Source organism: Nomascus leucogenys, chromosome 20, assembly GCF_006542625.1.
Source record: "Nomascus leucogenys isolate Asia chromosome 20, Asia_NLE_v1, whole genome shotgun sequence".
In the NCBI taxonomy this organism is placed as follows: domain Eukaryota; kingdom Metazoa; phylum Chordata; class Mammalia; order Primates; family Hylobatidae; genus Nomascus; species Nomascus leucogenys.
In genome coordinates, this window is record NC_044400.1 from 73,336,205 (window position 1) to 73,359,517 (window position 23,313).

Here is a 23,313-nt window from a genome sequence, read left to right on the forward strand (position 1 = left end):
GTAGAGATGGGGTTTCACCCTGTTGGCCAGGATGGTCTCAATCCCCTGGCCTCATGATACACCCTCCTCAGCCTCCCAAAGTGCTGAGATTACAGGCGTGAGCCACTGGGCCCAGCCTTGACTTTTTAGTACTAGCCATCCTATTGCAGACCTCTTGTCCCACTGTTTGTTGCTATTTCCTAGTCCTTTCTGTATCCTCAGAAGGTCTCTTAGTGACTAATGAAAAGTCAGGTAAATAGAAGGATGTCCAGTACAAAGGTTGAGAAACTCATGCAACATGATGGCCTTTTTTCATAAAGCATATTTGACCAGAAGAGAATTCTGGATGGGAGGTCAAACAGTGTTTTCCATATTCTTTTCATATTCTTTTGCTAGTTCACCTATTTTCATCCCACACCACTCCCCACCTTTGCAAGTCCAAGATAAATCATGCCTCTTATGGAAAATCATCCACAGCCACCATGTCACATAGCCATATGCTAACTGCTGCTAATTGCATAATATAGGTGCATCCTTTAAGATACCAGGAAATACAAAAATTAAAAAAAATTATACTTAAGCACGAATAAAAGTTAAGTGTGATCTTGAAAGTTGGTGAAGAAATTAAAATTACTTAATTTTTCTTTTTAGTAGAAACTTATAGACATATCCAATCTCCTAATTAAATAATGGCAGTTAAGTAGTACATGGAAGAAAGACAGAAGATAGATAAAAAGATAGACAAATTCATAATTATGTTTAATAACTACATTTCCATTAACAGGATCCTCTTTTTCTGGATCATTTACCAATTTACCAATTAGCCACCTACACTGCCAACAAATTTGCTACCTAATTGAGGAGAGGAGACTAACAGGAGCCAGGCCACGACTTAAGAGATCACAGCCTACGGTAGGTGACGTCTGAACACATAATCATGACACAGCTGAGCCCACCTCCGAGGGAGGCACTTGTTAGTTGCCAGGAATATCAGCATAAGGGACTCTTTTGGAGTTAATGCCTGTGACAGGCTGAATTGTGTCTCCTTTATATTCATACATTGAAATCCTAATCCCAAGTATCTCAAACTGTGACTGTTTTCAGAGACACGGTCTTTTAAGAGATAATTAAAATGAGGCTTTAGGGTGGGCACTAATTCAGTATAACTGGTGTCTTTATAAGAAGAGATTTGGACACAGAAACAGAAGAAAGACCATGTGAAGATACAGGCAGAAGATTGCCGTCCATAATCCAAGGAGAGGGGCCTTAAAAGAAACGAAATCTGTCGACTCCTTGACTTTGGACTTTTAGCTTCCAGAATTGTGAGAAATTTCTGCTGTTTAAGCTACTCAGTCTGTGGCAGTTTGTTACAGTAAAACTAACAAACTGATACAGAGGGGAAGTGCCTGTGAAGGTAGCCTACATATATGATACATTAACAGGATCTGAGATTATCAAGTGAAACAAAGTAGGGGGAAAGAAACTTTTCCAGAGAGAGCAGCACATGCAAAATCACAGCAAAGATACAGGGTGCAGGGCATTCAGACGTCTCTAAGTGCATTTAACTGGAGGCCAGGATGGGTACAGGATGGCAAGATGAACCTGGGGCTCTAAGCAGAGTTCAGATCTCAGAGGGCATCAAGTGATTGCTTAACAGGAACCACTGACTTTCTGCTCAAAGGAGAAAAAGAGTTCTTTGCTGTTGAGGATGACACACTGGTCAAGTTGAATTTCACCCTCTCTGCCTACCCTAGACCATTGTTATTATTCTCTGATTCCTGGCTCACCACTACTCTCACCTATACTGGGGGAAGCCCCATGGAAGAACTCAAGAAGAAAGCCATCTTACAAAGGGGCATTAATTAATTGGCAGGGAGTCTGAAGGAGTGCTAGAATAGATTGATCACAACAGATAGAGATAAGTCGCTTGAGGAAGTGAACAGCTGGATAGGTCTATGTTTATTTTCCACAGTTGCAAATTTATAACAAAATTAATACAACTTATCACCAGAGATTGATGGCATTTCAGAAGCAGTGGGCAACCACACAGGTGAAACATTTTATTATGTATATATATGAACACAGTCATTCATTAAAACAAGTGGGTCTGGTGCGGTGGCTCATGCCTGTAATCCCAGCACTTTGGGAGGTTGAGGCGGGGGGTGGGGATCACGGGGCCAGGAGATCGAGACCATCCTGGCTAACACGGTGAAACCCCGTCTCTACTAAAAATGCAAAAAAAATTAGCCGGGCATGGTGGTGGGTGCCTGCAGTCCCAGCTACTCGGGAGGCTGAGGCGGGAGAATGGTGTGAACCCAGGAGGCGGAGCTTGCAGTGAGCCGAGATCACACCACTGCACTCCAGCCTGGGTGACAGAGCAAGACTCCATCTAAAAATAATAATAATAATAATGCTCTTACCACTATGGAATGGATGACTGGATACGTCCATAGAATGCAGCTATAGACAAATATTATTTGATATATACAACTGAGAGTTCCATATTTTGTAAAGTAAGTTTTGTTAACAAAGAAGACTAAGGAGTCATACATTTTGGAAGATAAAGTATTTAATAGGGATTAAATTCATGCATTCAAGAACCATACTTCCCTGGTTCAAATTCTACTTCTACCATTTTTCAGTTCTTTAATCCTCAGAAAGTCACACAGACTCTCAGAGCTTCAGTTTTCAGTTTTTAATGTTAAGATAAGTCTCAGTATAGTAATGACAAGCATTATGGGATTTGTCAATAATTATAATTAGTATTTTACATATTTTGCCCCATTTAGTCCTCAGAAAAACTTTATTCTATAATAGTTATCAATAGTGCAAACCTGGTGGTTTATGCCTGTAATCTCAGCACTTTAGGAGACTGAGGCAGGCAGATCACTTGAGGTCAGGAGTTCAAGACCACCCTGGCCAACATGGTGAAACCTCATCTCTACTAAAAATACAAATATATATACAATATATAATATATATATTATATTATTTATATATATATATTTATATTAGCTGGGTATGGTGGTGCATGTTTGTAATCCTGGTTACTGGGGAGGCTGAGGCAGGAGAATCGCTTGAAACAGGGATGTGGAGGCTGCAGTGAGCCGAGATCGCACCACTGCACTCCAGCCTGAGTGAAAGAGTGAGACTCCATCTTGAAAAAAACAAAAAGAATGATTAACTCATTTTGCTGATCAGGAAATTGAGGCAGAGAGTGGTTAAATAACTAGCCCAAGGTCATTGAACTATTATAGTAAATGACAAAGCTGAGATGCCAACCCACGCAATTTCTCTCCAGTGTGTATATTTTCATTATACGCTACAATTCCATGTGATTATTAGCACCCTTATTATTATTGTAAATTCATGGCATAGGCACACACTATCTGTTCATTAACCTACTTGAATTCCAGGTCTTTGTATGAATCCAGTCTCACCTCACTCTGCCTTAAGCAGGTTGTCTCTTAAATGAGGTCCTGGTTCTTGCTCTCCTCTCCAGGATTCTGGCTGGCACTTTTTGCCTTCAGTCTCAGTTCCTCTTCATAATACCTCCATCTGGATGCTCACTTGTAGCTGAATTTTGGTTTCTGATAAATGCTTCTCTTGCTCAGTTCTTTGGTCTTGCTTTGGGGACATCTCTGACTTGATTCAGTCCCTTCCCTTAAAGCTCCTTTTTGGGGGACCCAGTTCACCCATGACTCTGTAGCTACTTTCTCCTGATTGGGACTAGTCGACTCCTCCCAGTACAAATGTCCTTCTTCTCTCTTCTCCAGTGATGTGAAACTTCCTGCTTTCAGGCAAGATGAGGGAGCTTTACTTAAAAATACAGGAGGAGTGAAGGTTGAGCGCCTGGGCTTTGGAGTGGGGAGCTTTCCATTTGAACCTTGGTCCTACCATTTATCATCCACTCTGCCACGTGGACAACACTCCTCCCTCCCTCAGGGTTGCTTTAGATATTAAAAGAGATAACATATGAAAAGGCCTTAGCAAAGGTCATAGTATACAGTAAGTGCTTAGTGAACGTTATTTTTACAATTATAATTTTAATTGTGCTAAAAGCATTATAATTTATGTTTTCAGAAATACAGTATATAAAAGCAGCAAATAGCAAGCCGTGTTTGATCATGAATTTCTGCTGCTTCCAACCTTTGGAACCTCCTAATTGCCTCCTAAATGGGTTTCATAAGTTGGCACCTTTTAATCTCTTTAAACATGTAGCCTTCCACCTCTCCCTTTATGCTTTATACTCTAATAATGATAAATGACTTACTCTTTCTCAAAAAACACCATGTATCTTTGCTTAACATAGTGTGCCACTTATTCCTAGAATCTCCACCCACTCATGTTCTCATCTAGAATGTTCCTACTAAACCTTGTAAACCACTGCAACAAGAATCTTCCTTCCAGCCTTTTCTGAGGGCCCAACACTATCTTTCCCAATCCAAGAAGAGATTGATCTGTGTGCAACCAATGTGCCTTGAAAGTTTGTCTCATAGCAGATGCAATTATCACATGTTGTTCCTTCATTCTGTAACTTTTACTAGGTCTGTTTCCACGCAGAATGATCTATGGTTGGATCAGTAAGTGTGTCTAATTCAGAAGCTAGTGTCAGTATGTCCAATTGCTCATAAAGGTTAAGTTTTGTACTGCAATCTACCCTTATTATTAATAATGGGTATATTTTGGCTTTTATTTGCTTGAAACGTTATTTTTCAGTTAGTTTGTAATCCAGGTCATGGCAAAAGGAATGTTATTCATTTAGCTTCTCTCAAATAACTCTGATGTGTGGGCTATGCACCTTGAGAAATGAGCAAGGTGTAAAATTTTGGAAATGAGTTATGCATGGAATGATTTTGGCTTTTGGCAGAGCTGGAACAGATGCTTGTAAACTGTGCTTTTCTAAGCACAGGCCATGCTGGCTCTTTTTTTTTTTCTTTTTTTTAATTTTAGTGACTTGCAACCTGCATTACACAGTGCAGCTGGTTTTTCATTGTGGAGTTGGCTTTATGTATGTGTGACATGGTCTAGGGACTTTGAATCTTTGAATCTTTGGACTGTTTTGCCCATGGTAGGTTACTGCAGGTTATTGTGACACTGGCCAGAGTTCTGTGATAGCTTATATAGAAGGACGCCCCAACAAATGTGAAGAGGGCTTCTGGAGTCCCAACAAATTTGTAGACTGCCTGTGGGTACAGGTCCCAGCACCATGATCTTGACCTGTACTTAGTTTATGTGCATGAAGAACAGGGAGCATGCAAATAGTGGTGGCCTCAGAGGCATCAGTTAAAAGGTTCAGCTGAGGCAAGAGTTTGATTAGAGACAACATATCATCACTAAAGAACTTTTAGGCCTCAGTGGTTGAGGAATATGTGCTGTGCTTAGTTGGAAAGAAAGTGAATTATGAGCGTGTTACAGGGCACAAGGGTAGTTCTAGGTTGAAATTGTTAACACCAGGCCTAGGGAAGAGGCTAAATTGGCTGCCGAATTTTAGTTACGATTCAAGTTGAGGAAGGAAATTGCAGGTCTAGAGCCAGCACCAGGGTATAAGTCTGTTCTCACACTCCTATATAGAATGTCACTGAGACTGGGTAATTTATAAAGGAAGGAGGTTTAATTGACTTACAGTTCTGCATGGCTGGGGAGGCCTCAGAAAACTTATTATCATGGCTGAAGGTGACACAGGCACATCTTACATGGCAGCAGGTGAGAGAGAGAACTGAAGGAAGCAAAACCATCAGATCTTATGAGAACTCACTATCACAAGAACAGCATGGGGGAAACTGCTCCTATGATCCAATCACCTCCCACCAGGTTCATCCCTCAATATGTGAGAATTATGGGGAATACAATTCAAGATGAGATTTGGGTAAGGACACAGCCAACCATATCAACCAGCTTTTCCATGGGGTCGAGTATCAACTAACTCACCCTCCCACTATCAACACTATCTTGTGATAAATTAATTCTGTATCTCTTAATTACTTACAAGAAGGGGAAACTCTCTCAAAGAAGAGATATTTTTATGTCTTAAAATTTTGAAAGATAAATGAAGGAGAAGCAGCCTTAGTATTTCAGAACTGAAAAATGCTTTATCATAAGAAAGTGTGGGGAACTCCATTTACTTCGTAGAACCCCCATTCAGCAGACATGGAAGGCAGGAGCTTTTCAATGTTATGAGTGGAAAAGTAAGCAAATCCATTCTGACTTATCAGGCAGTATTTATAAGTAAATTTTATTGATATAGTAAAAAATTCCAGAATTAATATCTTGGTGAGAAGGCTTTCCAATTGAGTTAAAATTTCAATTATTAGATTTTTAAAAAATAGCACGAACTGAATGATATGCCAGCAAGGTCTCCACCAAGATATCCATCTTCTTTTAGCACAATACTAACTTTCTGCTGCAGTATTTGGCAATACAAATGATCAGGTTGAAAATATTTTTCTCTGCGAAAACTCTTTTAGAAACCATGATGAATTGCTCTGTTTATCCAGTTCTCAGAATAAATGCCATTGCTATGATAATCTTTTCTTTAATAGTAACTTCTTGGAATTTTTTAAATAGTGAAGAACTTCAGAGACTCAGTGTTACACAAATACAACTTCTGAGACCATGAAGAAGAAAATGCACCCCTTCCAATGAGAAAGAGCTCAATTTTCGAATGCTTAGAGATCACTGTCTTGTCCAATGTATTGAGAACTCTTCCAACTGACACCAAGTGGTCAAAAAATTAAGTGAGTGGGGACTTTAAAATCTGTTAAATTTTAACTCACAAGTATCAGGAAAAAAAAATGATTTGGACCTTAATTCTTTGGAAGCATTATATTTATACTTTAAGTTGCAAAATGATTTAATCTATTTTAATATAGGCCCAGTAATGTTATAGTAGCAAAAAAAAAAAGTTATTTAAATGTGGGTCATCTCATTATTGACATTTTGTGATTCGAGTATAATTGTTATCACTCAAGTTCAAAATGGATCTCCTGCTAGGCTATTTTGGCAATGTTACTGAGAAAATAATTGTGAGCCAGAAAATCAAACCGAGATTAAATTTTCAGCCTTAGAGTTGTTTTAACCAATGTGCTCTTCTGACCCATTTTAGAGTCTACAGGGGTTGGGGAAGGTCAGCTCAGTTCATTGATAGTTCTAAAGGCTATGCATTCCAAGAAGCAGTGTTAGCATTAGATGTGGGGCCTCAACTGGGAATGGGAAGAACTGGCTTGTTAAACTTGTGTTCTTTTCCCTGGGCAAGTAAAGCACAGTTCTAAGAGAACACAATGTGGAGGAAGGAAGGAGGAAATACTCCCCCTTTCTTGTGGATTGAGATCAATTAGTGGAACACTCTGCTTCTCTCTGTCTCATTACTCATTACATCATGGAAAAGTTACTGACTAATCTTAGAGTCAATTGGGAAGTAATCAACTACATTCTTGACACAATTTCGTTTTCTTTTTGGAGAGTCTGAAGCCTCTATTGCTTTTTGTCATATGTTGCACAGTTTTTGTCATATGTTGCACAGTTTTCTTTCCCTGGGAGCAGAGGCTTGTAAAGGGATAGCAATACCTGCAGATGGAAGAGTAAGGCTTTCTAATTTAAAGGCAGGAGCCAATAGCAGAGGGTCTATCTGCATGAGGAATGCACTATGTCCTCCAAACTCTGATTTCTCATTAATAAAGGTGCCACCTTGCTTCCATCTAATGATAAACTAGTTTATTTTTGAGAATTGTTTCTTCTGCACCATCAAACACACAGGGTAGGGAAAATTTCAGGATCTTGTGCAAAAGGAAAAGGGCCTAAAGGATGTACCCACCTATGGGACAGTAAGGAGAGGGAATACAGGGTGGCCAGGATTATGTGGGGTGTGATAATTCAGGACACTCTTTCCATCTTGAAATAACTCTGAGTCAGCATCAATTGTCTTTGTGTGCCAAGCTTAAATGAGGCAATGCTGAAAATGGGGCTGACTTGTTCCATTTTTGTGTGTGTGTGTGTGACATCACCCCAAACTGCTGTTTAGTGAGAAACGCATCCTGAATTCATTAATGCTTTTTATTCTTGCATGCATTTCCCTATGGATCAAGTCCTGGAGAAGTTAGATATGAGACAGTCCCCATGAGGCAGTTAATGGTGGGATAGCCTGGGACTATACAATTTTGTGAATCATGCCAGTGAAAACTCAAAAATGTATCCACCACCCTTATCAATCAAGGCCTTTTTGCCTCGGTTTTAAACTTACTTAGAGCAACAAGAAACTTTGTCTACCTTTGAACATGTTGAACTTCAGCTGATTGAGGTGTCCCATATTTTTCTACTGGTCTCACCAATACAAAGACAAGCAACACTATCACCTCTTTCATTGTAAACATATTTCTCTTCTCAACCAAGCATCCCACTAAAACCTTTCTGTGTGTCACAGTACTGATGTGTTCTCTATGTGAAGCAGAAGGAGCACTGGCGTTCTCCTGGACTGGAGTCCTAGTCTGGCCAGGGATACATACTACAATATCTTTAAATTAATTTCCTGGCATCTTTAAGCCTCAGGACTCTGTTATGTAAACTGAAACATCACTGTAGCTTCATTTTGGTGATTACAAACAGCCAGACTACAACTCCAAAGCCACCCTACCCATGCTCAAGTCCTGGTTCTTCCTCTTATTAGCGCTGAAGACCTTACTCAAGTTAAATAACTACTCTATGTCTGAATCTTCTCATCAGTAAAATGGACATATCAAGCGTATTCTGATATCACAATGTTGTTCTAATAATAGGTGAGTGAATAAATTTTAAGTTATTAGTGTAGTGCCTGACATATAATTAGTGAAACACAAGTGTTGTTATTAGTTATAACAGATAAAACCCTCAAATCTTTTGTTTGGCATTGAAGACTCTGCATTAATGAATTAATCTGTTTCTCAACATCCACTGCATATGTACTCTAGGACAGGGGTCTCCAACCCCCCCCGGGCCACAGACTCATACCTATCCATGGCCTGTTAGGAACCAGGACACACACCAGGAGGTGAGAGGCAGGTGAGCAAGTGAAGTTTCATCTGTATTTCTGGCCGCTTCCTCTTACATTATCGCCTGAGCTCCACCTTCTGTTAGATCTGCCAGCCATGACACTAGATTCTCATAGGAACGTGAATCCTATTGTGGACTGTGCATGAGAGGGATGTAGGTTGAGGGCTCCTCACATAAGAATCTAATGCCTGATGATCTGTCATTGTTTCCCATCAGCCCCAGAGGGAACCATCTAGTTGCAGGAAAGCAAGCTCAGGGCTTCCAATGATGCCACATTATGGTGAGTTGTATACTTATTTCATTATGTATTACAATGTAGTAATAATAGAAATAAAGTGCAACATAAATGTAATGTGCTTGATTTATCCTGAAAACGGTCCCCCTATCCCAGTCTGTGGAAAAATTGTCTTCCATGTAACTGGTCCCTAGTACCAAAAAGGTTGGGAACCGCTGCCTTAGGGAACACAGTATTTGCTAAACATTATGAGGTTGGGCCCATGTCTAATCCATTGTTTTATTTCTAGTATCTATTCATGCTATCTATGTAAATATATATATATTAAATAAGTTAGTGAATTAATCCATGCCACACTAAAATTTACCCTTGATCTCTATCTTTGTCAGAGACATTTATATTCTGTGACTTTATGTTCATAAATGTTATTTTCTGGGTGTTCCTCTCCTACTTCTTTCCCAATATAACTCTGACCTGTTCTTCAAGGTCTAGTTCAAATGTCATCTGTTTAATTAAGATGCTTTATCTGGAAAGGGCATCATTGTTCTGAAGTGAGAAAGAAATGAGGAGCAGAACTGTAGAAACACTTTCCAAAATTTTGCTGGAATAGAGCCCAGCAACATGGAACAGTGGCAACAGGAAAATATGGGGTTTGTGTTCATCCTTAGCCTTGCCCCTCAAATCTCCTTTTGTCCATCCAGAAATTTTTGTTTTTGGTGCACTTATTCTTTGATAGAAAAACCTAACAGTTTCCTTATTGCAAGTAGAGATCATAAAAATGTTTAGAATATTTTTCTAACTTTCATGTTTGTTCTATAATTCACATTCTAAGTTACAATGATGTATTTCACATGCACATGGAGCAACATGACAAGTTCTCCAAATCCCGGTCCAATCCAAATGCTTACTCTTCACTCCTCCTATAAGGAAATTCTAGAAACAAACACCATTGCTTGATGATGAGGAAAAAAATAATATAACACAGGAGAACTAGCACTATGTTTATATATGCATTAAAACAAGAAAATGTATTTGCTTTCACATCACCCCTTTGACTTTTGTCAGAAAAGCATTAAAATCATCACTGTATAAATAAATTGAGAACGGAGGCACAGAGGTTGCAACAATTAAAAATAAAATTTAAAAAATGTAACGAGTTGAGTGCAGGGCAAAATTCTGAAACCTACTCTAATTATTATAAACTTGGTCTTTTATTCATGGTATCTTAATGGAAAGTAATCTGTATATTTTAATTCCATGGCCAAGATAATTTAGATGAAAGTGTTGCAAGTCCTCATTATTAATAACCACTCACGAATATTATGACAAGATTTAGTTTTTTGCCCTGTAGTTATAGTTGAGCTTCCACATTCAAGCTGGCCTTTAATTTCTTAAACACCATTTTGGCTATGGAAAAAAATACAGCCTTAAGGGAAAAAAGTATAATAATTATAGTATTAACTCACAAGAAAGCTTTGTGCTATTAATCTGGAATCTGGGCCTTTAGCCCACATATCCTTAACATAAATACCCTTTTACACAGATGAAAAGTGCGGAAAACTGAAATCTGAAAAAGTCATTATTCCTAAGCATTCTCCAAAAGGGAGAAAAGCCAGTGCTTTACACCAACTGGCAACTTATATGAGTCTAAAATTGAAACTTTTTCACTGTTTAAGTTCTAGATCAGTGGACCCCAACCTTTTTGGCACCAGGGACCAGTTTCATGGAAGACAATCTTTCCACAGACTTGTGGGTGCAGGAGGATGGTTTTGGGATTAAACTGTTCCACTTCAGATCATCAGGCATTAGATTCTCATAAGCAGTGTGCAACTTATATCCCTCACATGCACAGTACACAGTGGGGTTCACATTCCTATGAGAATCTAGTGCCCTGCTGCCATTGATGTGATGGGAGGCGGAGCTCAGGTGGTAATGCTCTCTTGCCTGCCACTTACCTCCTCCTGTGCAGCCCAGTTCCTAACAGACCATAGATCCATATCAGTCCATGTCTCAGGGGTTGGGGACTCCTGATCTAGAAGGTATCAGCATGATAATATCCTTTTGAATTCATTCATATACTGAAAGCATATTATATGGCAGCTACTGTTTCAAATACATGGCATAGGATCCCCCACATCCATGTCTTTTCTATATGATTCTAAACTCACTGAACAGACTTTTTGGCAGAGGGGTGGAGGCCTGATCATCTGACTCCAAGGACTTCCCAGGGATTTTCAAAGCGGGCACAAGGCCTTTTCCAACAGTGGCAGCTACAGGGCAAGTGACTCAAGGGATGGCAGTCATCATATGTCCCAGTTTTTCTGGAAAGGGAGAGCATAAAATGGACATGCAAAGTCAGCAAATACAAGAAATATGAAGACAACTCTCTGGTAGTTATGAAAGTACTGGGATCCTTCCAATTTTTTTTCTTTTTAAATAAAATATTTCAATTTGTGTTTATGCCTCTTTAGATCAAAACATGCCTTATTTATGCAAGAGTCTGGTAGTAGGAAAGAAAAAGCACTGTATCATGTAGTAAGTGCAATAACAGAGAAAAATCTAGGGCACTGTGGGAGTTTAGAAAATAATAATTCTCTACACCAGCATTGAGGAAAACAATATTTACTAGAGAGGTGTGCTAAGTTATTATTTTTTGTTTTGTTTCTATGTGTATTTATTTGTTTCAACATTTTGTAGAGAAAATCTGGAGTTGTGGGTGGGAAAGTATACAAGATAGGCATGCTAAGGGCTTTAGGAAGAAGAGGAAATTATCAAGCCAGAATCAAGAAAATATGAAACACAAGAAAATTCATAGTGATTGACAATGGTTAGAGTAGAGGCTCATGTTGAAGAGTAAGAGGAAACAAGCCTTTAAGACACTGTATCTGAGTTCTTAGTTGTAAGCACTGTAGAAAAGTATGTATTGGATCAAGCAAAATGGCTCACTTCCTTGAAATATGGGGGAATAAATCTGTGTAAGTATGGCTGATCCAGCTGGTTTCCTGCCAGTTCTTGGATGGGTCATCCTAGTCCAGAGTATCATGGAAAACTGTCCACACAGCTTGAGTGATTGATTTAAGGGTTTACACTTGTCTCAACTCAGCAATCCAAGCTCTCCCCAGGACTGTTCTAACGGCAGTTCTAAAAGCCTCTTGCATTGGAGGCCAGGTAGATGTGAAGCTTGGCAGTGCTTGGACACAGACTCAACCATACGGAGAATATCAGCCTGTAGCAGGTAAACAAGAGCCCAGCACAGAAGAAAAGGCAGAGCTACAAGAAGACAGTGCCACATTATTTTCATTGGAATCTATGTACCCATCTATGCCTGAGGTAAGATCCACCTCACCCTTCTAAAATACCATATTTTGATCAATTTGGCTCCATGGGGCTTCTGTTACTTGCAGTGTAAAATATACCAATTACACTCAAGCTAGAACATGTTTCTCCTATTGGATAAATGCAATTCATGTTGTAAAATTGATTTAAGAGCTAGGAGATAACACAGATAACATGTGCACCAGCTTACGTTGTGTCATAGATGAGAAAATTGAGAAATAAAGCAGGCAAGTAGCTTTCCCCATACAAGTTGAATTGGTATCAGAGAAATCCCTTCATTAGCAATTGGTAGATATTCTATTTCACAAGTGTATACGTGTGCCATTAACTATGCATGATTGCATATATATGCACACATGCAAGCATATATATAAAAGGCAAAATCATGTACTGTATATGTTTGTTATATAGTATATTCAGACACACATATATAAAACCTAATGCAATTAGTACTATCTATCGACAACGACTTACTTGACTTCAGAGTGGTTACTTTGCACAATGAGAACAGAATAAATATACGTGGACTTTGGAATCACTGGGTATAGCTCATTGGCCTGAAATGACACCAGGGCAGGGAGGGGCTTATTTCGGGGTAGAAGATCCAAATATATTCTTCATATCATTTTATCTATTGCTCTTTTCAATAATTTAAATATTATTTGTTTCTTTAGGTATGTTTCCATTTTACTTTTAGGATGACACATCAAGGTCTAGGTGATTGCTTAAGCTCGTTACTCAGGATGCCATGTCACTGCTGGCTAGAATATTTCTTTGGCAAGTGTTGTTACCATGTCCACCAACTTTATATAGCATACTTGGTTCAGATTTGGAAGCACTGTTTTTTTTCCCTCATTTAAGCGGCTTATGATTAGGGAGGCTGACAAGAATTTAACATGAGTAAGCCTCTGGCAGTGAGAACAGAACTTCTTAATGCTCAGCAGTTAGCACTAAAGACATCAGCACTTGACAATGGAATTAAACTGTCCTTTGACAACAAGAGTTTATGATGACAGTCTAATTGTTCTTTCTCCCAGAAATATCAAAGAGAAAACTGTCCTGTCCTAGCTGCATAAGGAAGGAATAAAGAATAAAAATCTTATTATGCTTCATGCCCCTGTTAGAAAACATTTTAAAAAATTAAAAAATTAAAAATGAAGCTCAAGTAAAATTTAAAACACTCCAAATCCAATTGAAAAATATTTAGAGAGGTTGAATTTTTCAAAAGCTATAGAGACTTGATCATATAGCAGAGGAAAGAACAATAATTTTAGAATGAAATAATAAATCCTGGTTTTATGATGTTTTTATAATTTATCAACATAATTTTCTAAGCATCAGTCCTACCTCACATGTCTTAGATTAGGATTCAAAATTTTGAGGCATAGCAATTATAACATAAAAACATACAATATCAGAGAAACATATGTATTGAAAAGGAATAGAGGTAAGGAAAGAGGGGATGTTATCAAGTTGGTCAGTATTTGGTGTCAAGCTCAACATATAACTCAAAAGCATTCTCAGGCTCTTCCAGATGCATATGACAACCTCTTAGAATTGAAAGATGGTTCAGGCATCATCTACTATAGTGTTTCTACAAAATCCATGTCTAATGGGTATTATTGCTGGGCAGCGACAGATCAAATTCAATAATTTTATCTTCTATGTGAAGAAACGAAAAAATGGTAAAATAAATTGTTCAAGGTCACATGAAGTTATACATTGTTCAAGGTCACATGAAGTTTTTTGTCAGAACTGGTTCTAAATTAGGTCACTCTCCAATCTAAAGCCATTTTTCCTTTTTTTTTTGTCTGAAGCAACATCTTGTTCTTCTTGGACTCCACATAGTATTCTAAAGAGCAAGAATGGCTCATCTCTTATATTTATATTTATTAGAGGACCCAGTCTAGTGCCCATCATAGAGTAAAACATAAAGTGACTGTTGTAGGTTGAAATGTTTCCCTAAAAAGCCCTATGTTGAAGGTCCCTAATACTTCAAAATGTGCCTTTATTAGGAAGTAAGGTCATTGAAGATATAATTAGGTAGGTTAAGAAGAGGCCATTCTAGAGTACAATGGGACCCTAATCTAATGTGACTGGTATTCTCATGTAAAAAGGAAATTGGGACATGAAGGTGCACATACACACACACAGAACACCATGTGAAGGTAAAGGCAGAAATAAGAATGATGCTTCTAAACAACCAGGAATACCTAAGATGTTTAGACAATTACCAAAAACTATGCAAAGCCCATGGAATGGAATGTTATTGTGCCATATAAAACAGAACATTATAGAATATGTGACCACATGATGAACCTTGAGGAAATCAAGCTAACTGAAATAATATAGTCACCGAATAAGTGCTGTATGATCTCACAAGTGGAATATAACAACATCAAATTCATACAGGCAGATAGTAGAATGGTGGTTACCAGGCAGGGATGGGGAGCAGGGGAAATGAGGAGTTGTAGGTCTGAGGATACAAACTAGCACTTACTTATGTAAAGTGAATAAGTCTAGAGGTCTAATGCATAGCAGAAGAATTATAGTTAATAATATTGTATTGCATATTAGAAATTTACTAACAGTAGATTTCAGATACATATCACACATACACACAAAAAGAGTAACTATGTAAACAGATGGATATGTTAGTATGATTCACTGTGGTAATCATTTCAGTATGTATATGTATATTAAAACATATACAGCTGAAACATATACAACTAAACAGCAGCATAAGAAAAATAAGCATAGTTATATCTGTATATTTTTTTATACAAAGACGCCATTGGGCATGAAACCACATAGAAATCATGACAATAAGAGCACAATACACATAGATTAGTTGACCCTAGTTTTCTCATCTCTAAATTTGTATAATAAAATTTTACTTTCAAATTTGTTTTAATGGTTAAAAAAACGTACACATGCAACATGCTTGACACTAGGAGAGTTATCAGAAATGGATAGCCTCTCAAATTCTGTCAGTTTTGAAATGGAAAGGTGGTTCTGATCTTACTTGTGTGAATCCGGAAGCATTAAAATACTTCACATTCAATTTTTTTAGTTAGTTACTCCCAATTTGATAACATGAGTTCATGGCATTTTGAGGAATGAGCTTACAGCCTTGACCACAGAGCGTCCAAGAAGAAATGCCCTCTAGTGGACGTTTTATCCCCACTCGGAGGATGCTTGGGAGGATCTCTTAAGTGTCTCATTTTTTTCTCTAACATATTTTACAAGTTAAAAAATATATATATTTTCAGAACAGTCATTAATACATTAATTTACTTCTTGAAATTTACTATCTTCAGATACATAGTGTTTTGATGAAATTATCTAAAACAAATTCTGGTAAAATACAGACTAGTAACTTATACATCTGGATTTTATTACTGATTCTAAGGGTGACCTTCGGCAAAACCTGGTTTCTTCTATTTTTTTCCCCTACCTGAAACATCAGAGCTCAAAATACCTGACATCAAGTCATCTAGCTGGAGAAATATCAACTTTGTATCTAATCATATTACACTTGATTATAAAGGGAAAATAAGAAGTCCCTTCTGTAGTATTTACCTAGGTATATCATATACATGTAGTTTTAATAATCAGAATAAATATTGGATATATTAAATAGTCGTCTAATGCAAAAATCCTGATTTGAAAGCAAGACTCCTTTTGTATATGGTGTCATGTTTTATATTTCAGGAGAAAAAGAGTAAAGATTTGAGAATCGAATTTTACCGTGGGGAGTCCCTGATATAATTCCAGTTTTCCCACTTCAGAAGATTAATCTTGAAAAACTTAGGGAAAGAAAAAATGTGTAAAGATGGCTTTAAAAAGGAAAAGGTAGAAAAATATAAATGTAGTAAAATAAGAATTTAGCTACAAGGACTGGGCTACGATTTGTTATTCAGAGTGCAAAAGAAGATATGAGTTTAGAATATATTCCATATTTATAATATTTGTATATTTGTTTTATTATTTCTATTTTGATTTACTTTTATCTTATATATAATATATGGTACCTATATATAACTTATATATAATATTTGGTACCCATATATAACTTATAAGAGTGAAAAAATATATAATAAAATATTTTGGGATGCATGCTTTAAATCTGATAGTTAAACATGATCATTGAGTCTTTCAAGCCCAGAAATAAATTTCTGCATTATTCATACAGTCAATTGATCACCAGTAAGGATGCCAAAAACACAAAATACTGAAAGGAGAATATTTTCAACAAATTGTTTTGGAAAAACTAGGTACCCCCATACAAGAGAATGGATTTGGACCCTTTGCATATACTATACACAAAAACCTACTTAAAATGGATTAAAGACAAACATAAGACCTGAAATTATAAAACTACTGAAAAAACAATAGGGAAAAAACTATACGACATTGGTCTGGGCAATGCTTTTTTGGAATTGACCCCAAAAGCTCAACCAACAAAAAACAAAAATAGACAAATGGAAATTCATCAAACTAAAAAGCTTCTGCACAGCAAAGTAAACAACAGAGTTAAGAAGCAATCTATAGAATAGAAAAAAAAATTTGCAAGCCATACATCTGATAAGGGATTAGTATCCAAAATATCAGAGAACTCAATAGCAAGAAAACAACCTGATAAAAAAAACTGGACAGAGGATCTAAATAGGTATTTCTCAAAAGAAGACATAAAAATGGCAAACAATTATGTAAAAAATTTCTAAACCACTAATTAGGCAAATGCGAAGTGAAAGCACAATGAGATATTACTTCACACCCATCAGGATGGCTATTATATATATAAATAGACAATGTATTGGTGAGGACATGAAAAGAAAGAATTTAAACATTTTAATACTATTGGTGAGAATGCTGACTGGTAGAGCCACTTTGGAAAATAGTATGAAGGTTTCTCCAAATATTAAAAATAAAACTATCTTATGGTCCAGCAATTCCTTTTCTGTGTCTTTGTGTATATATACATATATACACACACACACATTCAATAAATGATTGAAATAATCTCAAAGAGCTATTAGAATGCCCATGTTCATTGCAGCACTATTCACAACAGTCAAGATATAGAAACAAATATTACTCAGTCATTAAAAAGAAATGAATTATACATTTGTTACAGGATGAATTGATCTGGAAGACACCATTCTAAATGAAATAGCCAGTCTTAGAAAGGCAAATACTGTATGATTCTACTTATATGAGGTATCTACAATTTTCAGACTCAAAGAATCAGAAAAGAGAGTGGTAGTTGCCAGGGTCTGGGTTAGCGGAAGGAGGAGTTGTTATTCAAGGGTATAAAGCTTCAATTACGCAAAATGAATAAGTTGTGCAGATTTTCTGTATAACATAGTGCCTATAGTTAACAGTACTGTATTGAGTACTTAAACATTTGTTAAAAGAGTAGGTCAGATGTTAAGCATTCTTACCACCCCCTCCCCCACCCACACACACACTCACACACGAAAGAGACATAAGAAAATTTTTGGTGGATGAATGCACTAGTACCTTGATTATACGGATAATATCATAGATGCATGTGCATGTCCAAACTCACCAAATTGTATAAATTAAACACGTGCAAAGTGTTTTGTTTGTTTGTTATCGATTATATCTTAAAGAAAGAACAGAAGGGAAAGGGAGGTGAGGGAAGGGAAAGGTGGAAAGAAGGAAGGAAAAGGAAACCACAATGGTAGCATTATGTGCAGGTGGAAGTTACCAGACTTTCCGAAGACAAGTCAGGTCTTCTCACTTGGAGATTTATAAAAAAAAAAAGAAAAAAAAAAATTGGAAATAAGTTTTAAGGAAATGTTAAGCAGAGTTGCACACTAACGTTACAGTTCAGTGAAACTGACAGCAAATCATCAGACATACAGTCATTTCCACAATACGCAGACTAAGATTTTTATCTGAATATTTTCTGCTTTCAGTTTATATTTTACTTGATTATCTGCAACTCCGAATTTGTCTAACGATATCTTAATCCTAATTCAACATTCTGTAGTGTAACAGCAACAACAACAACAGATTGTGGCTCAGAAATAATAAAATCCTAAACAAGTATGGTTAAAGTTATCCTTTATGCCTAATGGGTCATTGTAATGTAAGCCCAAGTAGGCAGATTTAACAGGTGTTGTTTGATTGGCAATAGTCTTGCTCCCCTGCCTCTTTCCCTTGAGAGTGAGTGAGACACTTTCTAGCTGCGTTGGTCTACATGCAGCATACTGGCTAAATTTTAGGGAAAAGTGTCCCTTCCTAGAAAAGAGAGCACAATTTGTCCTTCATGTGATACATCACCCATGATAAATATGTATGTGTGCATATATATATATATATATATTTCTTGCTTAGACACATCAGACAATGTCAAATAATCATGAGCCCTTTGATAAAATATTAAAATGTTAATCTTTAAAACTTTTATGGAAAATATGAAGGAAAGGGAGAGGAAATAACAGTATTCATTAACGTTTAGTTATGCATTTGTCCTTAATATTTTCTTTGGGTTATGTTTACAATTTGAAATTTCATGTTCCATGGACAAACTTTAACCACATCTGGCCTGTGTGTCTTCCGAATGAAAAGCAGTAGATGTTTGTTTCTTTTCTATCACACTAGAAGACACGAGATATTTGGAGATGAAATATCATTATGATTGTCTCTGAAAGCTAAATACATATCCAAAAATGTTGATTGTAAAAAGCATTTGGGTGGCCAATGTTCCAATAACTTGATTAGTCTGGAAATGCAAGCTAATGCTTATGAGCACTGTAAAATTAAATTCTAAATAGGTGTATTGTTATTCTTATGATAATATCACTACCAGTTTCCCTATGTGTACTGTTGTGGTGAGAAAATATATGATTTTTCTTAAAAAAGAATGTTCAGAGACTCTATTAGGTTAAATTAAACATTGCTGTAGAAAAACTGATGTTAAGTTCATTGATTTTTATTTCATGACAGAAATGATGTCAAGGTCCCATTTCAAGGCCCCCATACTTGCTATTCCAACTGTCTGGAATGTTCTCATTCCCAAACACATCTAACTCTTTGGCCCTCCAAGTCTCTTCAAATGTTACCTTTCTCATAAGTCTTCCCTGTATACCTTTCCTAAATTTACTACCTCGTACCCCAATATTACATGTGTCCTACTATTCTATGTTATCATTTATCACTACCTACCAACCTATTATCTATCTTGCTTGTTTACTATGCTTATGACAGGTTGTGTTCTGTCTGCCTCCTCCACAAGGAAGAAAGCTCATGAAAGAGAGACATTTGTTTATTGTGTTCACTGTTACATCTCCACATTCTAGACTAAGGCCTGGCATATAATTGGGGCTTAATAAATGCTTTTTGAATAGTACACATAATTTTATTTATTTCTCACAACCAAGAAAAGTAGATATTATCTGTGCCCTTAGCTAAATAAACGGAGGGCCCAAAGATAGATAGTAAATAACTTGCTCCAAACCTCAGAACAAGGAATAGTCTTTCTCTGAGAGATTAAATACGTAAAAGGAGAGCGAGGAAGCTGGATGACACAGCGAAGCTGGATGACACAGCTGAGGTGGGCTAGGAAGAGAGGTCGGACCTGTTACGTGGTTACTCAAGGAGTCAGGGAGACGTCAATGGAGAGAAAGCAGGAAAATGAATTTTAGATCTCAGCAGAGATGGACAGAATTACAATGCATCATCTATGGACAGAGGGAGTTCCTGGAAAATGGAGACGTTCAAGGAGGATGTGAATAATCAGAATTCAGGGCTGTTGCAGTGATGATTATATTCTGAGAAGGAACATAGATCAGATGTTTTTTAAGGACCCTGCACGATTTCCAAATATAAATTTTTAATAACACTTGGCTGCCAATGACGCCAATTACTAAGCTTCTCTGGAAAAAGAAAGGCTGGGATTTCCAATAGAAGTAACAAAAAAATCACGTCGTTCTATTTTGAAAAACTAAATTATAGCTCCAAGGAGAAAGCTTGGGGATGATGGAAATAGCCTTCACAGAGCAACTACTGTACCAAACACTGTGCAAGTCACTCCACTCACATTTTCTATTTTTCTGCGTATACCATTTCAAATGAGGATCCTAAGATTAGAAGTCGAATGACCCGCTCAAGGTGAACGCAGTGACAAAAGTGCAGATGTAAGACACAAGGAGACTTTCAACAAACTCACTCCCAGCTCTATACTTTGCCAACTATGTTCTAGCTAGACTTGTTAAAAATAGGAAATACATTAGTTCAAAAATATAGATAAACGAACAGAGAACAACTTAAGAGTATTTTTGTGGCTCAGATAAAGAAATCTGAATCTTTGTAAATTAGCTTTGCTTATCTTAGAAGAACAATTTAAAAGTATTTAAAACCACTTGTGATGATGAGTTCTGAACTTGAGCTAAGCAGAATTGAAACAAGCATGCAGCAGTCAACCTGCATTGGCCATTTTTTTCCACGTTAGAAACTGAAAAATGGTTATATGTTTCAGAATAAAACATTCCAGTATATTCATAACTTACTGTATATTTTTAAAAGATAGGTAACTTGGTTGATTGATTCATTTATTACTCATAATTTTGTTTTAATATATCACCATGTTTTATACAGCTTTGTCTTTTGAATTTTTTAATCATAAAAGAAGCAATGACTCTATGAACTCTAGAAATTAGAAAAAAAAATCCTAATTTACTATTCTTAAAATCTTTGCTCTCCAGGAATAAACTGTGTTTATCAGGCAACTTGGCATGGATTTATTAGTCAGCTAATAATGCAACAACAACAAACAGTTATATAGTATTTGTTCCATGGCTACACTTTCCTATATGATTAATTTAATCTTCACTTCAAATACAACATGCTATTGTATTTCCACTTAATAACAGTGGAAACTCTGGCAGAGATGTTAAATAATGTGCTGAAGGATACGCAACTAGTGTTACATTTAGCACTGGACTAGAAATTTTGGGGAATTAAAAATTTATATTTTAGATGTATCACCCATCCTTAAAAAATAAAAAAATCTGAACTATTTGATTATTGAGTCAATTAATACATAGGTAAATGAAAGGATCAATAAATTACATAATTAATAAAAGAGCCAAAGAACAATGTATATTATATGATCAAATGCTATCTTTGTGGTTATTAAATTGAATTTTTTGGAAATCTACAGACAAAGGAATACAGAGTAGAACTGGTGTTTAAGGGAAATGAAGTAATATCGAGCTTCAGAAAAGCAGAAGTAATCTAATTAATTTAACAAATACATATTATTCACATCATGCTGGAGAGTCATTGGACTACATTTTACAGCTATAGAAACGTGTGGTATGTCCTCAACATCTTTCTAGTGGGAGAGAAAGATTGTAAACAAATAATTGCAAGAAGGTTTGGTTTAGGTGATGGTAGAATACCCTAAGATGTAGAAGTTTACAGAAGAGAAAGGCAAGGCTGAGTGCTTTTTTAAATGTTGATAGAAGATGAATATTGATAACATGTGTAATTAAATTCAAATTACCATTCATGGCAAAGAGTTCTTGTGCCAGTGTCCCCATGCTTTAAATTTGCTTGAACTCATTTTTTAAACTTCAGTGAATGTTACAACTGAATGTTGTATACACCCCATAAATAGGAAATGGACCTTAGATTAGTTTTCTGTTTTTTGTGAAGCCAAATGGTGTCTCTGTCATTAGAGTAAATTAGTACTCTAAGATTATTTATTTAACTAGAAAAATATGCAGATGCCAAATTTTCACATGAACATTATCAACAAAGACTGCTGATCTAATTTCACATTTCAGAGAATCTATCTATACCAATGGCACAAAAAGGACTACCTTATTAAAATAAACATCTTTTGTAACTGAATTTCCCTTGCAGATCTGTTTTTATATATTTGTATATTATTCATCTTTTAAGAAAGTAGGCGATTATTCAGATATAGCATTTTAAGTGGAGATGTGTCTAGGAGACTCAGAACAAATGTCAAGAGTGACACCAGTCTAAGAGCACAATTACTTGCTTTAATGACTCATAATTTGTGTCCAGCAATGCATGCTGTGATGCTGTGATGGATGGAAGTGTCAAATACTTATAGTGAAGATTTCAGATGATACCACCACAACAAAGGGCATTTAGGTAAGTCCAGGAATCAAAGGACTTTTACTGTTCATCAAAAATTGAAACAGCAGTTGATGAAGATTCAAAAAGTGCAGAAATTAAAAAACCTCCAAAGATTATCAGACAATATAGCATCCAGGAATGGAATACAAGTAGCATAGAAAATAATTATCATGTCAAGTTCTATTGTGGGATTACATTTCTGTTATTAAACCAATTTGGTCCTTTGAATCCATAATGCTCATTTTGAAATCAATTATGTAGTTTTAGGGGAGGTAGAAATGAAGAAAGGGAATGACATTTTTTAGTTGCAACTAAATTTCAACAAAATTCTAGGCTTTTGCCAATGCAATGAGTTAAATGTGAACACTCTCCTCAAAAGAAAGAACACTTTTGAGGACATCTTTATTTGATACATATAGAGTATGCACAATATTATCTTACAACTTGTGTATCCTTCTTATATATGTTAACATGTTTATGTATGTGGACCATTTCCGAGTGAAACCAAACAATGAGTAATTATTTACTGAGGAACAAGTTCATAAAGTGGACCTTTTCTGTCCAGATTCACTGAATTCCTCCTTTGCATGCAA

The 23,313-nt window shown here is 36.5% G+C and overlaps 1 long non-coding RNA gene across 1 annotated transcript in view; it reads left to right on the forward strand.

Annotated features, from left to right (window-relative positions):
- Positions 1-12,402: 12,402 nt before the first annotated feature.
- The window catches only part of LOC115831916, a 28,650-nt gene continuing 17,739 nt past the window's right edge, over positions 12,403-23,313 (forward strand). The window contains exon 1 of the long non-coding RNA XR_004027409.1: positions 12,403-12,568. This is a non-coding gene — a long non-coding RNA (uncharacterized LOC115831916). The remainder of the gene's footprint in view (positions 12,569-23,313) is intronic.